The sequence below is a fragment of the Ammospiza nelsoni genome, chromosome 4 (assembly GCF_027579445.1).
Source record: "Ammospiza nelsoni isolate bAmmNel1 chromosome 4, bAmmNel1.pri, whole genome shotgun sequence".
Classification (NCBI taxonomy): Eukaryota; Metazoa; Chordata; class Aves; order Passeriformes; family Passerellidae; genus Ammospiza; species Ammospiza nelsoni.
In genome coordinates, this window is record NC_080636.1 from 18,833,551 (window position 1) to 18,853,441 (window position 19,891).

Below are 19,891 nucleotides of genomic sequence, written 5' to 3' on the forward strand. Positions count from 1 at the left end.
GAAAGCATTAAACAAAAAAACAAAACAAAACCAAATCCCACCATCACCCCAAAAAACCGAAAACAACAAACCCTGACACTCAAACAAAGAGAAAGAACCCATACTTTTTAAGGATGGAGTATGGAAAGGCAGTTGCTGTTTCCAGTTCGTGAGAAAAATAGAAATGCATCTGAAGCAATAGGAAGAAATCTCTCCTGAAGGCTTTTACAATTCCCCTGCAATGGGTTAATGTACTGTATTTCTATAAATTGTATATATAATACATGTATAAATGCATGTATTGTATTTATATATGATGTGATCTCCATAACAGAGTTTAAGTTCCTGTATCTTTTCTACCCCACAACTCACACTCAGCTAAACCAATTCAGCATTGGAAGCACTACCTAGTTTACTTAGCGTTTCTGTTTGTACATCAAAATCCGACAGCTCAGGAAAAGCTGAAAATCCTCACCAGGGCGCAGTAAAAGAGGGCAAGCTTCCCCAAATTAGGCAGAGAAGCCTCAGGTCCCCTGAGGAGACCCAGGGGTGTGTGTCACACAGGAACGTCAGTGCCAGGGATGAGGCACTACAGGGAGACAGAGACTGGAGTGTCCTTTCACAGCGTGGCTTCTCTCAGACATCCTCCACTGACACAAGAAGAACAACTGGTATACACCTCTATGTATATGTACATATATATAAAATAAATATATATAATATACATAATATTTATATTTATATATATGTATACGTACATACGTAGTGAGATAGATAAATACAAGCACATTCTGTAAAATATCACAATAGCAACAAAAGGAGTGATGGGTACCAGCTAGTCATCTTTAAAGAAGGTGAGGTCAATTCTCCCCAGATCTGTTTGTGATCAGCAAATGAGGTTGCTTGAATTAAAAAATTTAGAAGTTTCCACCATTTTGCAACTGAGAGCCTCTCTCAGTGTAGACCTGTGGAACAGTATGTGGTTTTATTTCAGAACTACACCTTCAATACATTTCACTAGATTATGTCAGACCTCACTACTTTGGAGGGGAGAAGACCATTTACAAATTAGTTTGAAGTCAGGAAATCCTACTCCATGTTGTATTTGTTAACATCCTAGTGAAGTGAAGAGGTATAAGCATCTATGTGCTATATGGTTGCTAGTAGAAACCAGTTTCTTCTAAATCGAGGTAGTGAAAGGGAGGCATCTCCAGAGCTCCTTGCACTTAAAATCCTTAATCCCTGCCCAGTCCTTTACATTTTGTTGCATTTAAGGTCTTTAACCTTCAAAGAAATCAGCAATTCTCTGGACAGAAAGGTAAAGAGAACTGTTTAAATACATTTAAAACTGATCTCTTCCTAACAACACCTGCAGCACCTTGTGTATTTTGCTAGGGATCTTGGATACAGTTTTGAAGAAAGCAGAGAAGTATTTACCAAGGCTCTCATTTAGTTCCACCTTGCCTCACCTCTCTGGTTAATATAGAAAGCTAACAAAAACTCCAGCTGCTCAATGTATCACAAGCCTTTGTAAAAAACACATAAATGGACACTTGCCTAAATTAAACAGCAACCACGTGGTGGTCTGCACTGAGTGAATGTGATGTGTTTATGAACAGCACTTTCTAAAATACACTCTGCTTCTCCAACTTCTAATAATATTTAACTTATCTCTTTCTTTCAACAAAAACTATTTAGGTAAAACAATACAGGAATAATCATCCTGTTCCAAACACTAATGAATCTTTCTGGGAGGTCACCTACCATACAAGCAACCCAGCACTTATTCAGCCTGCAGCAGTGATGAAGAACTACATTCCTTACAAAAATAGCTTAAGCTAATTATTAAGTCTTTGAACTATTTTTAAGACTTGAACAGCAACAAGAAGTCGGACAAAGGCTGATACCAGTAAACAAGTATCAACAAGAAACAGAGAACATGGGTTGTGTGCACCGTCTGCCTTAGGGGTAAATGAAGGAGCTTCACAAGGTGCTGCATCTTCAGAGGTCTGCAGCTCCACTGGGACTTTTGGCATGGAAATAACATATTTAACTCTCCGAACATTTCCACTGGATTCAATGCAAGGACACGTGTGTAACAAACTCTGCCTGATTGCATCTCATCTCAAAAGTGGGCAAACCCACTTTTACAGGTGTTCATTTCCCACTGGAGTCATTTGAGTGCTGTTGCAGGTTTTCAGTTTCCAGTCATCTCTATTTAAATTTTTTCTATGGAAATATTCTATGGAAATTATTGCTCTATTACACTACCTCAGAATGATAAAGATATAAAATGTATTCAACATGCAATATGATAGCGTATATAATAAAAAACCAAAACAACTGAGTTTGATTAAAAAGCAGCCTTTAAGGAAATCACCTTACAATACAGTATTTCATATAGATTTCTGCTGAAGAAAGTCATACTTCTCAATTATCTATTTCTACACTTCCTGGCCAAACCTGAAATATACTTATAAAAAAATCATGTCTTGGAAATAAATCCAAGTCACTGGTCCTCCCCGGGCTTCCTATCAAAATCCCAAATTCCTGATATTGTTTAAATGTAAGATTCATCTTCAAACGGCTTAGTAAATTATCAGTTAAACCCAGACACTCCAACTTCCCAGAAACTGCAATCTCTAGCGTGCACCTTTTTCAAAGACACAAGGAAAAAAATTTCCCAAATTCTATATGTAGTTTCCAATGTGATGCCTTCCAAGCCACTACACAATTAGTTTCTTTTCCTGCCTTGAGAACATTTTATTTTGATGGCACTTATATTTTTGTTTAAAAATTTTAAACAGTGGCAATAAAACTAATTAGTTTTAGTTTACTTAAGATTAAGAACCTCAGTTACTCAAATGCAGGACATCTTAATTAGTTAAGCATGGAGAGCAGCAGCCTACATGAAAATCTCACAGCTGAATGAACTCACATTTGGTATGCAAATAATTTTCTATGCGAACAATATGGCAAACTACTCATAAATCAGAAAACTAAAATTATAGAGCAATGCCCAGAAGAGCACCACTAAGAATTTTATATCATAAACCTCATTTACTGAGAATCTGTCTCTTGCATTTCCAGTTTCTTTCCAAAGATAAGCCATCAAAGCTCTGAAACAGCCATGCAAAGATGTTGTGACAGCCCTTTTTGTAAGCACTAACTAAACCCAGAGTAGGAGTACACTACATGCAAATGCAAAGAATGATTATCTTGTTTTAAGCCTGCAAATAAATTCCTTTAATTTAGAAGAATTACTCGTTTTATAGGGTTGAAAGGTGAGGCAGGCCATTTGAGCTGTAGCAGTGCCATTGCTCTGACTAAACGCCAGTGCTTACAAAGCATCATTTGTATCTCAGCTACCTGCCCTAGGCTCCATGCACAGCCAATGGAGAAATTCAGTCTTCCTAAAATAGATGTCTAGAATAGATCAGATTAATCACATCCTGGAGAAGCCAGTTTGCATCCCCTGATTGTACAGAATGTCTGCTGGGAAGGAACTCAGCTGTAGACCTGCTCTGCCATGTGTGGCTCAAGTCAGGCAGAATGCATCCCACTCTAAGTACCTATCAGATTTCACATGCCTTTCATTTAGAAATCTGATCCCATGTTTACTAAAATGAAAGTGAAAAAGAGCTTTTTCATTACAGTAACATAGGCAGAAAGTTGTTTAGTGATATGTTATACTCACATATATTTACTTGTGCTATTATTATTTACTATTTTCAGGTCATCTTTTAACAGTGCTTAACCAGTTTTGCTGAGAACCGGAGTGAGAGAAATATCTAGACTTGCATTTTCTGAAGAACCTATTAACTGGCACCACAGAGAGCCACAGAGCAGATCCCACAGAGCCTCCTCAGTTTCAGACTCACTCAGCATTCACATGAGGCTGCTCTTAAAGCACCAGGGACAGGAAGGATTTGTGAACATACAATGACAGTTTCATATTCCCATTTTCTCAACAGATGGTCTGAGTGCTTTTCGTAGTGCCTTGCAAGTACCAATAGTTGAGTACTAATTTAGATGTGAATAGATTAAAACAAACTGCTTATCCTCAGCTAAGAAGCACATTTCCAAGTGCTAATCTTCACAATCAGTAAATGTAACATAACTTGATAAAAATACATTCTCATTTCACTTTGACTTCCTGCTGTCACAGACTTATCATGGTCTTTTTCTCCATGCCTCAAAACATGAAAAACATAACAGATGTGATGTATAAATGAAAGATTTCATCCCACTGTCTTAAGAAAAGGGAGGATGGAAAGAAAGCATTTTGGCTCATAGCTGACACCCATCTATCAAGAACAGCAAACGTGACAGGCCATCACAAACACAGTGAAAATGGTCTGAACAAACAGCAAGCCTATTCCCACATGTCCCACAGATAAGCAGGGCTTGCACTACACTAAGTACCTTTGCTTTTCCTAACCTACCAACACCAGTTCAGCTGTAGCAATTTAGTTCCAGACTCAGAGTACACTGAATAATGCAGCGTACCCCTCTGGATCCCACTACTGATCTTCTACAACTGATTTAGATAAGCATCTTATTTCACAAGTTTTATTACTATTTGCAACCATTCATATCTTTAATCAATGTCCAAGTTGGTTGTGCTCTGTTTCACTTTGCCTTTGGTGGCACATGTCAAGTTGCATTCTGTCTCTGAGGCATTGAAAGTGATCTGAAAGTAATCTGAAAGTAATCCGTAATTAAATCCCCTACATAACTTCTACCCATGGTCTTCTGATAAGAAAGGAGACCCAAACAAGTTCCCATCAGCAACATTCTGTATTGAGGGAGTGAAAATCTCCATGATGGAGCACCTTGGTCTCATTTCTTACAATGGGGACACTTGCTCACATTTGTCTTCTAAAGCAATTTGTCAGGATGCTGACCCTATCCGAAACTCATCACAAATGAAAATTAACAACAGACACGGGTACTCAATCAAAGAGTAAGGCAAGGCTAAAAAAAAGGATGGCAAAAATCATATATAGGGGATAGGGTACCATTCAGACATGGACCCAAAATATCTCCAGTGTGGGGTAGACTGCTGCTTAAGGACAAACATAAGCATAAACAATAACTAATATGGTTGTTTTGGGGTGGGATATTTTCAAGTGAAGAGTGCAGACAAACCAGTTTAATGTTTTTCAAGTCCAGCAGATATATTGTCATCTTTGGACTTGCAGCTAGATTAAGGTCATTCTATGTTGCTAAGTGCCCTGTACGAGTAGATGCTGATAGGTGATCACTTGGAAAAGCAGCTATCAGTCACAATCAATACATCATTCTAAATCTTCCCTTCAGAAGTGACTATTTTTAATCTGGAAGATGACACCAATGTCACCTAACAAGTAAAAATCCTATAATAACTATATGGCAAAACAGCAGTGGCACATTTTTTATCCAGAATACATATTTCTTGTTTGGAGAGATTCTGAGAATGGATGCAGGTATGAAGAAGGTAGGAAAAAGCCATCAGGGAAGATAAATAAGCTAGGACAATGGGAAACTAGCCAAATGAATCCACTTGCTAGTCTTAATACACATTTTACAGTTGTTTTGCTAGGTTAGCAATGCTATTTCTTGCCCTCACACTGAGCAGAAGGGATGCAGCCCTCTGGTCCTTAAATTAGAAACCATGGAACCTCATGCTGACAAAATGTTTAATCATCCAGGATGCAAAGTCTACCACAGTCAGAATTTTAATTCAGTGACATAATTCCATGGTGTGATCAGATAAAGAGAGGAAAATAATGGGATTTTCAAAAGCCCAGATTCTAGTAATCTTTTTTACTAGTAACAAGCTGGCAGACAAGCAGAATGTAAAACAAGATAATGGCAGCAGACAATGAAAATTCTCAATTCTCTCCACTCAAAGGCCTCTCTGCTGGTGTTCAGTGTTTCCCAGCAGTCCCAGTATTAGGGTCCCAAGTCCCTGATCCTTCTGGTATTAGTCAATGACAAAAATTCACTTGCCTACAGGCAGACAAAGAATTATTGTAGACAAGAATGTTGATTCTGAAGCACAGGAAGGAAGAGGCATCAGCTGGTTCTAACGCCAAATTAAAAACTGAATAAAATTATTTAATTCTGTATCGGGTTTACTACAGTATAAATAATAATTCCAGAAGAAAATGCACTTTACATGCGAAATCAGCAACCAATGAACATTTATTTTTCCAGGTGGCCTTTATAAATTCTGTACTTAACAGTTTGAAATGGCATTTTCCCCTTCTGCTTTGGACGACTTCCACTGGTGTATGTGAAGTTTCCTCCTTACAAAAATCTCACCAGGAAGAAATTCTCACTTTAATTTAAGAAACAGTGGCAAAAGGACTTAAATGTTTTCCTAGGCAGGCTTACTTCAGATGGTCCAACAACCACAAGTTTGGAGAATTATGCCTCTAATAACAATTTCTTCAATCCAAGCAAAAACCTTCTTGCCATGCCCTTTGTCTGCTTTTATGTAGCTGAACCCTGGCAACTCTCATCACAAGGTGCAGTTGCTCAACATTACTTTTATATTACTGAACTATACAAAAATGCTCTTTATTACTGATTATTACAAAACAGCCCCATGAAGTGCTGTGGTACACACAGAGCCACCCCTCCTAGAGCTGGTAAGAGCCCTCTGGAATTATACACACACGTTTTGTTCTGCATCCAGCTGAAGTAGATAGGGGAAGGATTATCTTGGCATGAACTGAAGCGATCCAGGCTGACCCTGGTGAAGGCAATCAAAGAGGAGTGCAGGTACATGTGGAGGTCTCAGCACATCCCACATCAGTGAGAAAACCTGCACAGCTTTTCTCTGCAGGCTCACTGGGAGAAGGGCACAGGCTGTAACTTCAACAGCAAAGAGCAGAGCACTGAGTGGCACCATTCATGCAAGCAGTGTAAAACATCAGGTGAGATGTCTGCTGCAGGCTGCTTGGCACAAGGGGCAGGTGAGGCAACCCCTGCAAAACACAGTTCAAAGGTGCTCTGGCAAAAGGTCTTAGGGATGTAACACCTGGCATTATGTCAGAAAGGTTTCCAGGTAAAGTAGGTAAAAGCTTGTTTATCCCAGAATTTAGGAGTGGCAAAAGGTCTTAGGGATGTAACACCTGGCATTATGTCAGAAGGGTTTCCAGGTAAAGTAGATAAAAGTTTGTTTATCCCAGAATTTAGGAGTGTTCCTGAACTCATTAGCATTGCAAGAGTTAAAAAGAAAACTTACAAAGCAGGGGTGGCAACACAAATAAATGGAAAAGATGCTAGAAGATTCTTACATGCTTCTCCTCCTTCCTTGCACTTCATTAGAGAAGATTGTGGGTTTGCACTGAAACCTCAGGAGTGCTGAGGCACCAGCAGGGCTGATGAGAGAGGTGACCAGTGTACCAAAACCCTTACAACTTTATTATGTTTCAAAAGCAGGAGTGGCAACACAAATAAATGGAAAAGATGCTAAAGGATTCTTACATGCTTCTCTCCCTTCCCTTTCCACCCTGAACATCTGCCATTTCCAGTTCCTACTGCTTGTCCAATTTCATGAAGTCATTAGATTTTAATGAGTTATTAACATACAAAGAGCTGCTCTAAGGTACCAAGTGCTTTATAATCACTGATGACAACTTGCTAGAAGGGCCCTGCTTCTTTTGCTGTCTACACATGGCTCAAACTACAGCTTGGGCAAGGGCACATTCCTGCTGCGCTGCCTGCTTTGCTCCTGGCTGAGGATGGGCCATCCAAGTGATGCCTCCTGGCCAAGAACTGCTCCACAATCACACCTTGGAAAGCAGCATCGCTTCGTGCATCTTTATTTTCACATTATTTACATGGAGGTCTTGCTCTGGGTTCTTCAGATGCTATCTCACAGAGGGAAGCACTCAGACCTTAGCAGGAAACAGCCCTTCCCTACAGCAATGTGCAGGGAAAGGCCTGGATTCGCTCACAAGTGCCGCTTCCAAGTTACCTCCCTGAAGCAGAACAACTTAACTGGTGTCAGTACAAAGACTGAGACTACTTAAAGCACACGCAAACAAAGCTAAGCTTTGATCCCTACTTGCCAGAGTGCTTTTCCTTTATTTGGTAGTTTTTCTTTAAAGCTGGTAGAAAACCCCGCAACAGCTGGGTTTCTTGTAAGAGCTGTATGTCAGGAAACCTAGCCCAAATGACCCCAAATCTTGAAGATGGATTTCACCCTTTGCTCCCATAAAGTACAAGAAACTTCAGGGCAATCTGAGCTTGCACTTATATCCTAGAGCCTGTGGGTGTGCTGAGCAAAACCAGACTGGAATCCCAAGTGCAAGAACAGCAGAGCTAGTAATGCTAGTAATGCTTTAAAAGATGTTACTGTGGTAGAAAAAAAAATTTGGAAGGATTTTAAAAGGGTTGAAGAAGTCTAGAAATCCCCAAACATCATACCTCTTCGAGGCAACTTCTGCTTTCCTCTGAATCTAACCAGTATTTTAGTCACTTCTTTGGGACAGTCAGTCATTTGGGCTTTCCACACACACATCCACTTGCCCTTGGGTTGTAGAGAGAGCTACTGTTTTCAGACAAGCCTTCACTACAACTTATTTTTTACACTCAGACAACTTTGAAAAGTTACATAGTTGGACTATAAGCAAGAAGACAGAAAAATGAGAGATCTGAAAAGAATGAGGTCAAAGGGGGGACAGCTCTCAGCAAGATTTTCCACCCATGCAAAATGGAGACTCGGTGTCGTGCAAACAACAATAAAGAGGAAGATCCAAAGGGATGTGAAGGAAATTGCTGTGTTGAGAGGCTGTGAGGCTCAATCATTGTAGACAAACAGGAATAGTAGTCAAGTGGAGACTAATGGAAACTTGAGTCAGACTAAAATTAATTGTTACATTTTTGGGGCTTGTTGAACACAGTTTGCTCCAGATTAGCTCTGGAATAATGCTCAGGATGTGGCTGTCACAAGGGGAAAGGTGTCTTGATGGCCACAAGCTGCAGGGGTAGAGGGCAGTGCATGCTGAGCTGCACTCAATCCCACTGCCCTTGTCACTGACAAAAAATTAAACAAGACTGGTCCCAAAACCAAGCCCTGAGGAACAGCACTCGTCATTCATTTACTTAAAGTCTAGTGCTTGCATAAACACTTTTCTAGGCTCCAGGGAAAGAAGACCAAGAAGCTGAAAAAAGCAAACGAAGGACAGCAGAAAGTCCCAGAGAAGATGAAAAGTTCACAAGCCACAGGAACAGGCAAATTTTCCCAGAGAGGGAACAACTCTTCCTTTCCTCAGAGGACACTTGTTTTGTTTATCTGAGGTTTTTGCTGTGTGCTTTCAGCTGTCTGCATGTTTGGGGGCTTGTTTTCATTATTTTCTGAAGTGAGAGATTTTTAGATTTTTTTATTTGGGTTTGTTTTTTTAAGGTCTCAACTGGTTTTTTTTTCCTTTTAAGTGAAACCTTACTTGTTAAATATCCCCTTTTTCAGCAGAAATAGCAAACCTTGGAAATAGGATTGTTTTTGTAACCAGGTGGGGTCCCACCCATCTGCACTCAGCATTATTCATACTGGCCCTCATCCAGAATTTTCCCCAAGACTCTTCAGGGTGGACTTCATTCCTGTTAAGCTCAAAACAAAAGGCTGTGGCCTGACCCAGCCCCTTGTCTCCTCTCAGGCCTCCAGGTTCTTCCTGAAGGAGCCACCATGCACCCATCACTGCCCCTCTAAGGAGACTCTCAGCTGTTCCTGGTGCTAATGACAAACACATGGTGCAGACATGGCTCAGGCAAGGAGAACAGTTCTGAATATTCTCAGAAGCTCTTCACGCTGAATACTTTTTCTCCCTTCCAAGAACCAGATCTTTTCATTTTCCAACAGGTACTCTTTTGATAATGCTGTGTATTAACATAGCTTAGAATCACTGAGCTTCCTAACATTTTCAGATATTTACTTTCTTCAGCCTGATCTCTTACAGCCAGTGACAAATCCAGTATTTCACTCCATTCCCTAGCATGGACTGCATTACATGAATAAATCCCACTCTCCAAGGGGCAGCTTCCTTCTGTTTGATCTGTGCTAAGATGCAGCAGCAGAAAAGCATCAGAGTGGACCCTGAGCAGCTCAGCTCCCAACCACCACTGCCCTGGTGAGACTGAGCAGCCCTGCTGGAATCCCTGCTCCTTAACTCATCCCTCTGCCTTTTGCATTATCTCCTATTTTAATGCCTTTTACATTATCTCTCCTGTTTTCAGCTCCTGCTGTTTTATGTCTTCCTCATTACTGCCCACCTTGTTTTCAGGCCTGAAACCATGTCTTTTTGTTCGGCCTGACCTGGTTTGCTGCATCCTCCTGAAGCAGGAGCCCCCAAACAGTGACACAGGACTCAGCATCTCAGACCAACTCCTGCTGGCAGCTTTCCCTCTCCTCCTCATCCTGCTGCTGAAATGGGACTGCTCAGGGCCTTGGGCTCTTCAAACCTCTCCCCCAAGTGTTTGTGCCTGGCGCCTGGCTGCTGGAAGCAGAAGATGGACAAGAGGCAGTACAGTTTCGGGCAGGCTCCTTGCCCCTCAGGTTGGCTGGTCTGTGGGCAGGGACGAGCACTGCAGCCCCTGCCCTGCCCAGGGCAGTGCAGCACCTGGGGCCATAAAACCTGTCAAAATGACACAGCACACACTGAGCAAAAACACAGAAGTAATTATTTCCATAACCAGCTAGCCAGTTCTTTTTCCCTGATAGAATAGATAGCCTTTTGCTAAGTGTATTTCACATTTTATGTGCATTTTCCTTGCACCTGCTCATTTCATATGGCATTTCAAACTCCCTTGCCCAGATCTGGTACCAAGATGGCTTCTGCCAAGAACTGGCTGGTTAAAAACTACAGAAACTAAAGATCACACCCTGCTGCTGGCTATCAACATTAGCAGCTTGAAGCTCAAGACCTTAATCTTTTCCTCAAAAGTATAACAGTACATTTATTTATCTATTAGCCATTTTTCTCAAAAAACCTGCGTGACCAAGGCAGCTCTAACAGATCACTTACACATCTTTATTTATCTATATTTATCTATATACATCTATATTTATCTATATACATCTCCACCTTCATTTGTATATATCACATACACACACAAACATATCACCATGAAGCAGCTAGAATTACACATACAGTAGCAATCCTGCATTTCTTCTTCCTATCCCATCTACCTGTCAGCAAGGACTGTGCCTGAAAGCAAATCAGGCACAATGTGACAACCTGTCAAACTGTCACTGTACTAAGCACAGGAAAGGAAAGCAAGAAAAGAAGAGCAAAGGAATTTGAGAATGGTAATGAACTTGGTGTAACAATGAAAAAATGTAAGAAACAAAATGTTTTATATTTTAGTAAAAAACAATAATCAGACCAAGGTAAATAAGGAAAACAAACCAACAAAACAGAAAACAAATCAGCCACTTACAGGGTGTTAATAATGTTTTGCATGCTGAAAAGGGAGATGCTGCAGCTGATCAGCTGCCCTTGGCTGCTACATTATGAACTTGCCTCGGGGAGAGACCTAGAGTAGCCTGCAAAGGCACACATGATCCCACCAAAAATATATATATAGCAAACCACTTGAGAAAGTTATGCTATTTCATATAAGAATCAGAGAGGTCTGAAAACACTTATTTATTCTGTAACATTTACCTGTGTAGGAAACACCTGAATTAATCTAACTACATAAATTCCTTTGTAAAAATAATGCTGAGGGTTAGAATGGGACTGAAAAGCATCGCCTGAGAAATGCTGATGCCGCAATTCACATATTTGTGAATGAGTTGCCAGTGCCATTGAAATGTAGTGAAAATCTCTTCCACTGCTTTACAACCGTCATCTTTTATTAATCAGCCCAACAGAACACGGCAAAAGCAGAAATCTGCCTACAAAGCTGGCACATATGGGAAAAGCTCACTCCTGGTTGTTTTATTTTAAACAAACCCCTACAGTAGCTCCCATTGTTTGTTTGTTTTTCCCCCAGACTAGACAGCATGTGGCTTACGAGCCACACTGATAGATGTGATAAAGCTCCTGCCAGATCTGATTGATGATGGCACTAGGAAGTGCTGTGAAGGTCACGGTGTAATTCTCCCTTTGCAGCTGCTCCTGGCAAAAAAATGGTACAGGAAAATGAAATCTGGATCCGCTAATTGGTACTAACAGGGAAATTCCGTCCTTACCTGGCCTTCTCCTCTCTTCCAGTTTCTAACAGGACTGCCGTAAGCAGGTGTAACTGATGAGACACCAGATAAGTTTCAAAACATACTTAAAGATCCTTTAATGGACCCAAAAACAAAAAAAATCTATCCACAATAACTGGCCAAATATTGAGCCTTTATACTTTGAAGACAGTGCAGAGTAGTTTTAGCATGAAAGCTGCACATGAAAGAGCTTTTACCATTTGCTCTTCTGCAAAACTGAGATAACATACCACTACATATTCCCTGTGAAGGAGTGCTGTCTCTGATGATGTGAATATATGAACCAAGCTCCTTTCCCAAAGTCTATTCATTTTAAATAAACAAGGCAAGCATGCTCACTGCAAGTGGCTAGTAGCAAGCCAGAGTATCAGCCACTCAAGTGGGACACCAAAATCATCTTTTCCATAGATGTTGAGATGTCATGAGGACACTGATAAGAGACTCTGGGGAATTCACAAGCATGATATAATGACAGTCCCCTAATGAATAATATATATTCAGTGTAAGTCATAGCAATTACCTCACATACAGTGTTGTATTTCTTGGGGGTAAGATGTTATCTTTGAGACATCAGCTACATTACAGATTAAATTTGAAACCACTTGTGTACTCCTTTCTGGCACTCACTATTAATGGATGGAAATATTTTTACACAGCATTTTGTACTCACAAAGATTTTGGCACAGTAATGCCATTACCAACATCTGTCTTAGAGAAAGACAGTCTTTATCACTCAACTCAAAACTACATAATGGCAGAGAGATCTTGGCAGCAGGAATCCCCCAGACAGTTAAAAAACCCCACCACTATGTCACCATAAAAGGAATAATACATTGATTTTTTTTTCCTTTTCCAGTTGAGGAAAGAGATTTAGAAAACACAGGTCTATCAGTTTCCTCCTTTTACTGCCAAACACAAACAATCAATTTTTAAAATACCAATACAAGTAAAGAGCAGTATCTATACAAGACCCAACTGATTTTAAAAATCCTCTTAGGAGTTTTCTTTCCTAGATTTCTTGATGAACCCTGGCAAAATATAAAAGAGCTATTGATTTACCCTTTCCACAGACTCCTGTATTCTCCAAGGCATACTCTAAGAGAGGTAACCATCAGCAGCTCATTTGGACACTGCTCTGTTAAGGCACCTCTGGCAGTCAAACCTTTCTATGCACACTGAGCCATGGCTGACTTTTTGCTAGGATGGCAAAGGGGAAACTGATGGCAGTGTTGCCATTCAGGTTTTAATTACTTGCCATATCTCTGGAAAACAGAGATGATGTCCCAAAAGACTGTTACCTGCTATGAGATATCCCCCACTGCATAAACCCAAGTTATGATCCTGCAACACTGTTCATTACCATTACTCACAGCAGCATGTCTTTTATGACCGGGAGAGTCAAGAGTTAACTTCTGATCACAGAGTATCATAGAACAGTTTGGGTTTGGAGGGACCTTAAAGATCATCTAGTAGAGAAAGAGCAATTGAATAGACACAAAGTGTTTTAGAGCAGTGATGCACTACAAAAGACAGACCTTCGTGTGTGCATGGACAGGTTGGTGCAGTGAGACTCCTGTGCTGGTGCAACCCCTGCACTCTGAGCTCAGAGTCACTGCCATTGCAGCCACATGCCTTCCTACCTGCTCATTCTGTGCTGACAGACTGCTCTGGTATGGCTTCATGCAGACACTCCCCAAAAAGACATCTTGTATGGTCTTGAAAACTTAAATTGCTCTAAGGTCAGCTTGGGGTGCTTCATAGTAGGAAAACTAATTCCTCAAATTCCTCCTAGACAACCTTTAGAGATGGAGGGGCACATTCAAGATCTGGCTTTTTCAGTCCTTCACTAAAAGCTCAAGAGTTCACTGTACCTGCAGTCCTCAGATTGACTTCCACATTTCTATTAATTGTGTTGGGTTTCACTATTAGGAGTTCAACTGTGAGCCTAAGAACACTTTATATTACAATGAAGTACATTGATCTGGAATAATACCTACCGAGTGTGTAACCCAGTCACCTGCCCAGGCCAGACAGACATTTTCTACACCAGCTGAAACACTATTTGTCAACGAAGTGATGAGTCGGGAAGTCAGAACCATACCAGTAGCTAGGTGTCATTCACACCTAAAACCAGTTGAACAGCACACCTGGAAGGGATGCATAATTTTTTTGGAAAATTGCCACAGTATGCTTTACTATGACTAACCCACAACAGCACAGAGTAGACTAGGCTGTACAGGAGTTTGAGGTGCAAGTCCTTGCATCCCACTCTCCCACCTCAGCTGGAGATTTGCAAATGAATAAAGTACATCTCTTCCTCCTCCTCTTCCTCCTCGACCCCTCCTCAGGAAACAAAGAGCACAGCTTTGAACAAAGCAGTTAACCAGGCGGGCTCCTGGATACCACACTCCCCCTGACTGATCTATCAGACACAAAACTTTTGAAAATGCATGGAAATTAAATCAGTCGACTCCAGATAGCATCAACCAGCCCTGAGCCGCTGGCTCTTTGTCCTGAGGCAATGTCACAAGGGAGACTGCAGCGAGCAGCAGGGCAATACAATTCCTGGTCATACAGCAAGTTGTCTTTGCACCACTGAAAGGAATAAGCACAATTCGTCATACATGTACCAAATACAGCCTGTTTCACTGAGACTTCAATATTTGCTTTTGGGCTTTATGTTTCAGACAGTATCTTTTCAACTCTGAGAACTTCAGGAGAGAAAAAAGAAAAATCATCCTTAACTAAGATGGTAAAATTTTAAAATAGTGTAAGTGGTTAATCTATTGAAGTCTTGCATTTTACCCTGTCCTCGCTGGCACTGCTTCAATACTTCAGTTTCAACCCCACAGACCTTCCAAACCCCTTGATCTAAAAATCTACCCAAGCCACAGGAACACAACATAACACTTTGACTTTTGATGACAAATTTCCTATGAAACACCAAACATGCCACATATCACCAAAGGCAGTGAGTATCTGCTCATTGTTCTGTTTGCCGGCTTGTCACTGCAATCACTGGCTGATACACAAAGAAAACTGTAGATCCTTCTTTTTCAAATCCATTTCAAATTCTTCTTAAACCCATGGGGGGCCCTATAGCCCCACATGGGTTTAAGACAGGATGCTCTCCCTCTTGCTCTAACACAGCATTTGCTCTTCTTTTACAAAGGAAAAATGGTTTGTTCAAAACAAGGAAGTAATTGTGCAGTTCTTCCCATGGAAACCACCAGGAGGCACAAGGGATGACGGAAAGGCACCAAGTGCCCATACCCGAGAGCACTGATGGATTGATCCATCTGGCTGCCAAGTGCTCCCTTGAGCCCCTGCACCGACCATTCTCAGAAAGGCACACAAAAAAAAGGTTCACAACGCTATTATTTTCATGAAAGGAAAAGAGTGGCCCCGCAACACTTGGAGCGAACAGTAGCAGAGCACCTGCAAGGGTGAGACACTAGTTATGGAATAATCATTAATTGTTATGGATACCTCTGAGAACTGAACCAAGCCGTGCCATGACATTTTTTTCCCCATGGAACAAAACAAAGAGCTGCACAAAGAACAGCAGAATCTGTCGCCTTAAGAAGCCCTAGACTGAAGTACATGATTTAATTGGATCGCTCTGGTTTTGAGATTTATCATTTCATAGTTGGACCACAGCCGCAAACTTCAGTAATACAATAAACAGAACAGGCACGGGCACATCAAGTGTTTGCATCAAAATTATCATAAAGGATCCAGAGAGGAAATGAGCTAAATACTTCTCTGTTTCTCATATGTGCCTTATCTTGCCTTTCAGAGTGTGCATTTACTCAGCTGCACTATCCTTTAGGGCAGGTGAATGCCTGGGTTGCCGAGGGATGCCTGCCCGAACCCACTCACCTCCTGCCACTGCAGAGCTTTCAGCTTATGGAGCAACTCCCGGTTTTGGCAGTTTATCTGGCTCTTTTGCCGCCCATTATTTTCCTACCGCCTAAATCTTTGGCAAGTTTCCTCTAAGCCCTCCACACAAGACACATACCGCGCGTAGGACCGACAAACTCGAGTTTCCAAAAAACCTCTCAGTGGAAGAAATCGAACCACGTCGCTGTGAGCGGTTCCCCCCAGCCTCCAATGGCAGGCTGCTCCTCAGCCCAACAGGAAATCAAGGAGGGGGTCGGCCCGGGAAGCCGAGGGGATGGATCTGGAAAGATGGTTCTGTTCCCCTGTGCCCTGACTGACTCCAGGACTGTAACATGATGCAATTTCTCGGCTGTGATGAAACAGATCAAATGGCCAAGCCTGCGGGGAGACCACCTCTGCCCACCCCACAAGGCAGGAAATAAGGAAGCTCGCAGCGGTACAAAGCAGCAGCGCGGCTGCGGGGCCGGTGCCTTTCCCGGGAAGGGATGCGAGTTTCGGGATGGCGGACAGAGGGCTGCGTTCCCGAGGATCTCGGCCGGGCTCCTGCCCTTCCACAGCCCGGGTGTAGGGGCCGCCACAGCCCGATAACCGGGTTCCCTCCAGCTCTTTCCATGTGCTGCTCCCGGCCAAGAAAACGAGCGAGACTTTTTTTTTTTTTCCTATTTTGTTAGCTTTTTTTTCCCAGTAAACCCACAGCTTTCCTAGCACACGGCTGCCGGGAGCAGCAGCGGAGCAGCGGCTGAAAAAGCCCATTTCTGAATCCAGCCCTTCCCCTCCCTCTTTTTCCCTCCTGTGCTCTCTCTCCGCCCGCGGAGCTCGGCAGGGATGCTGCCCCAGGGAGAGCGGGCCCGGAGCCCTCCTACCTTTGCGGCCGTCCTGCGGCGGCTGCCGGCACAAAGCGGCCGAGCGCGGCTCCTCCCGCGGCTCCTCCCGCAGCCCCGCTCTGCCGCGGAGCGCAGCCAGCGCCGCGCCGGCAGGGGACAGCGGGGAGGGGACAGCGGGGAGGGGACAGCGGGGCGGGAGCAGCGGCCCGCTCCCACCGCCCCCGGGCCGGGCCCGCCCTGCGGGGAGGGGACAGCGCCGGGGCGGAGCCAGCGGAACAAAGGCGGGGGGGCGCAGCAGCCCCGGGTGCGGGCAGGATGGGGCAGGTGTGCGCAGCAGCCCCCGGGCAGGATGGGGCAGGATGGGGCAGGTGTGCGCAGCAGCCCCCGGGCAGGATGGGGCAGGATGGGGCCGGTGTGCGCAGCAGCCCCCGGGCAGGATGGGGCAGGATGGGGCCGGTGTGCGCAGCAGCCCCCGGGCAGGATGGGGCAGGATGGGGCAGGTGTGCGCAGCAGCCCCCGGGCAGGATGGGGCCGGTGTGCGCAGCAGCCCCCGGGCAGGATGGGACAGGATGGGGCAGGTGTGCGCAGCAGCCCCCGGGCAGGATGGGGCCGGTGTGCGCAGCAGCCCCGGGCAGGATGGGGCAGGATGGGGCCGGTGTGCGCAGCAGCCCCGGGTGCGGGGTAGGTGAGCCCAAGTGCTCCTTGCGAGGCAGATGCTGGCAGATCAAACTTGGGGTCTTGCCCCAGAGTAAAGCCTCCCAGGAGCCGGAGGCTTGTTCCCCGAGTAAAAGCTGGAATACTGAGAGGTCACAGCGGGAGCCTCAGCGCAGCCCATGCCCTCCCCATTCCTGCCCAGGAGACGCTGTGACCTGAGCACTGAGCAGTGGAGGAATAACATGGATTTGGGGCATAACCAGCAGGTCTGCATTTATCTAAAATTTAAGCTCTTTTGTTGAAATGGTGTAAAATCATGCACAAACGCAACACCTGGTTCCGTCATCTTAGTTTAGCTTAATATAAACCAGATCTAAATCAAAGTGAGATTTTTTGATTAAACTGAGACTTATATTGATTAAACCTGCAGGCTTCAGTTTGCAACAAAATTGCTAAGCCTGGGCAAACTTACATAGGGGCAACCTGAGTAAACATGTTCCAACTTTGAGATAACCAAATATATATATTTATATATATATATATTTATTATTCTGTATTTATATATATTTCTTTTCCTCCCTGTCCATACAGAAACTGAAAATCTGAGGTCACAGAAGAATGTCACTAAAGGAAGAACATTAGTTAAGGCAACTCTGTCTTTAGTCCAGCTGGGTGTCAAAACTCCTTTAACTTCAGCTAGATGCACAAGTGTGCTCTTATGAGAAATATTTGGGGAGCATTGGACATGCAAGCGCATAATTCTGTAGGAGCTTGTAGCTTACTTTGTGCCATAGAGTATGCAACTTCTTAAGCACCTTAAATTTTGATTAATAAAATTTAGGTTTATCTGGCCAGGTTTAATGTGCTCTTCTGTCCTGTTTCATCATCCTCAGTCATTCCAAGAAGGTCATACCAAGGATAACAGGTTTGACCAGGGAAAATTCTATTTAGTCAGCATATACACTGTGTGGCCACTTAGGATATGCATGAGATCTCTGTAGCCCAAAATAGGAGAGCTGAATTCACAGCCCAACCTTTTCAGCAAGTATTACTTAGCCTCAAAGCTCACTTTCAGCTGTTCTCTTTCTTGTGTGCCTTTGGGTATGGGCAGGGAAGGACTTGCCTACTGGATGAGCTATTACAGCAGCAGCCTGCTCCTACCTGCCTTTTTGTATTCTGCTTGTTGAGAGTTGGCAGGGAAGAGCCTTGGAGTACTTAGAAGTAGTGATTTTTCAGGCAATAGTAAAGTGCTTAGCTGGTCTTGAAAAAATTAAACCACAACTCCTCTTCTCCATGGTTCAACTGCTTGCAGCTATTGCTCTCTTTGAGCTATTTAATTTGTATCATGACCTGTAAAATATGATCTCTAGGGAGAACAATCCAGTACTTTGCTGTAAAACACAGCCCTTGGCAGCTGTGGCACATGCAGTACCATTGATTTGTATGCTTGCAGTGAGCACTTCCATTATTTACTGGCTTTACTGACTCTAGTTATATTGTTTGGGTTTTTTTAATTTTAATGCACACATCACATTAAGTAACACTTCAGCCTCTGCCTGCCCTAAGACACTCTGGTCTGTAAACAGGGAGCTTGGTTCTAGCAACACTTGAGAGCATTTCTTCCACAGAAATGTCCTGAAGAAGTTAGGAAGCTGATCAGCAGAGAAACAGACATCAGAGAAAGTCATCGCAAGACCAGCAAGAAAATAAGCTCTTTGTGCCCTCTGTCAGATACGAAAGTGAGATAACTTAAGGGTTTGTCCTTAGGCTGTTGGAGAGAGTGGTAAAGGCTTCATGTCTTGTGGTGGTAACTCCACAGGGACTGAATAATGGGTCATCTATCACAAAGACAATCACCAGACAGCAAAAGCTGTTCCTCATGGACAAGCTCTCTCTCAGGCTGAAGGGCTCAAAAGGCCTTTTTTCTTATTTGGATTTTTAGTTTTCACAATGCTACACTTCAAAATGGCATTATTCCCACAATTTTTCATTTGTACATATGCATTCTATAAGCTACTTCAGCTGCAAAATACAACTTAGTGATTAATTGAATTTCTTCCCCACGAATCTTTAATGACGCTACTTAAATACAAATTCTATTTTATAGAATTAAAAAGAACAGCATATAATTCACCTAGAACACAATATCATCAAAATAAATCAAGTGATTCCTAAGGAATTGCTTGCAGGGAAACTGAAGTCACATCATTAATAGGAAATCTGAGGTCCACAGTAACTCTATGTCATACTTTGCACCCAATAAACTTCTTAAACTAATCATCTTTTAACACAAAGCAGCAGAAAGCAAATCTCTGTAAAT

General features: G+C 42.9%; 1 protein-coding gene across 2 annotated transcripts in view; it reads right to left on the minus strand.

Annotated features, from left to right (window-relative positions):
• AFAP1 (actin filament associated protein 1) overlaps positions 1-17,095 on the minus strand; it is a 115,012-nt gene extending 97,917 nt beyond the window's left edge. For both annotated transcript variants that reach the window (XM_059469936.1, XM_059469935.1), the window contains exon 1: positions 16,957-17,095. The gene's annotated coding sequence lies outside the window, so the exon portion shown is untranslated. The remainder of the gene's footprint in view (positions 1-16,956) is intronic.
• Between the last annotated feature and the right edge of the window lie 2,796 nt (positions 17,096-19,891).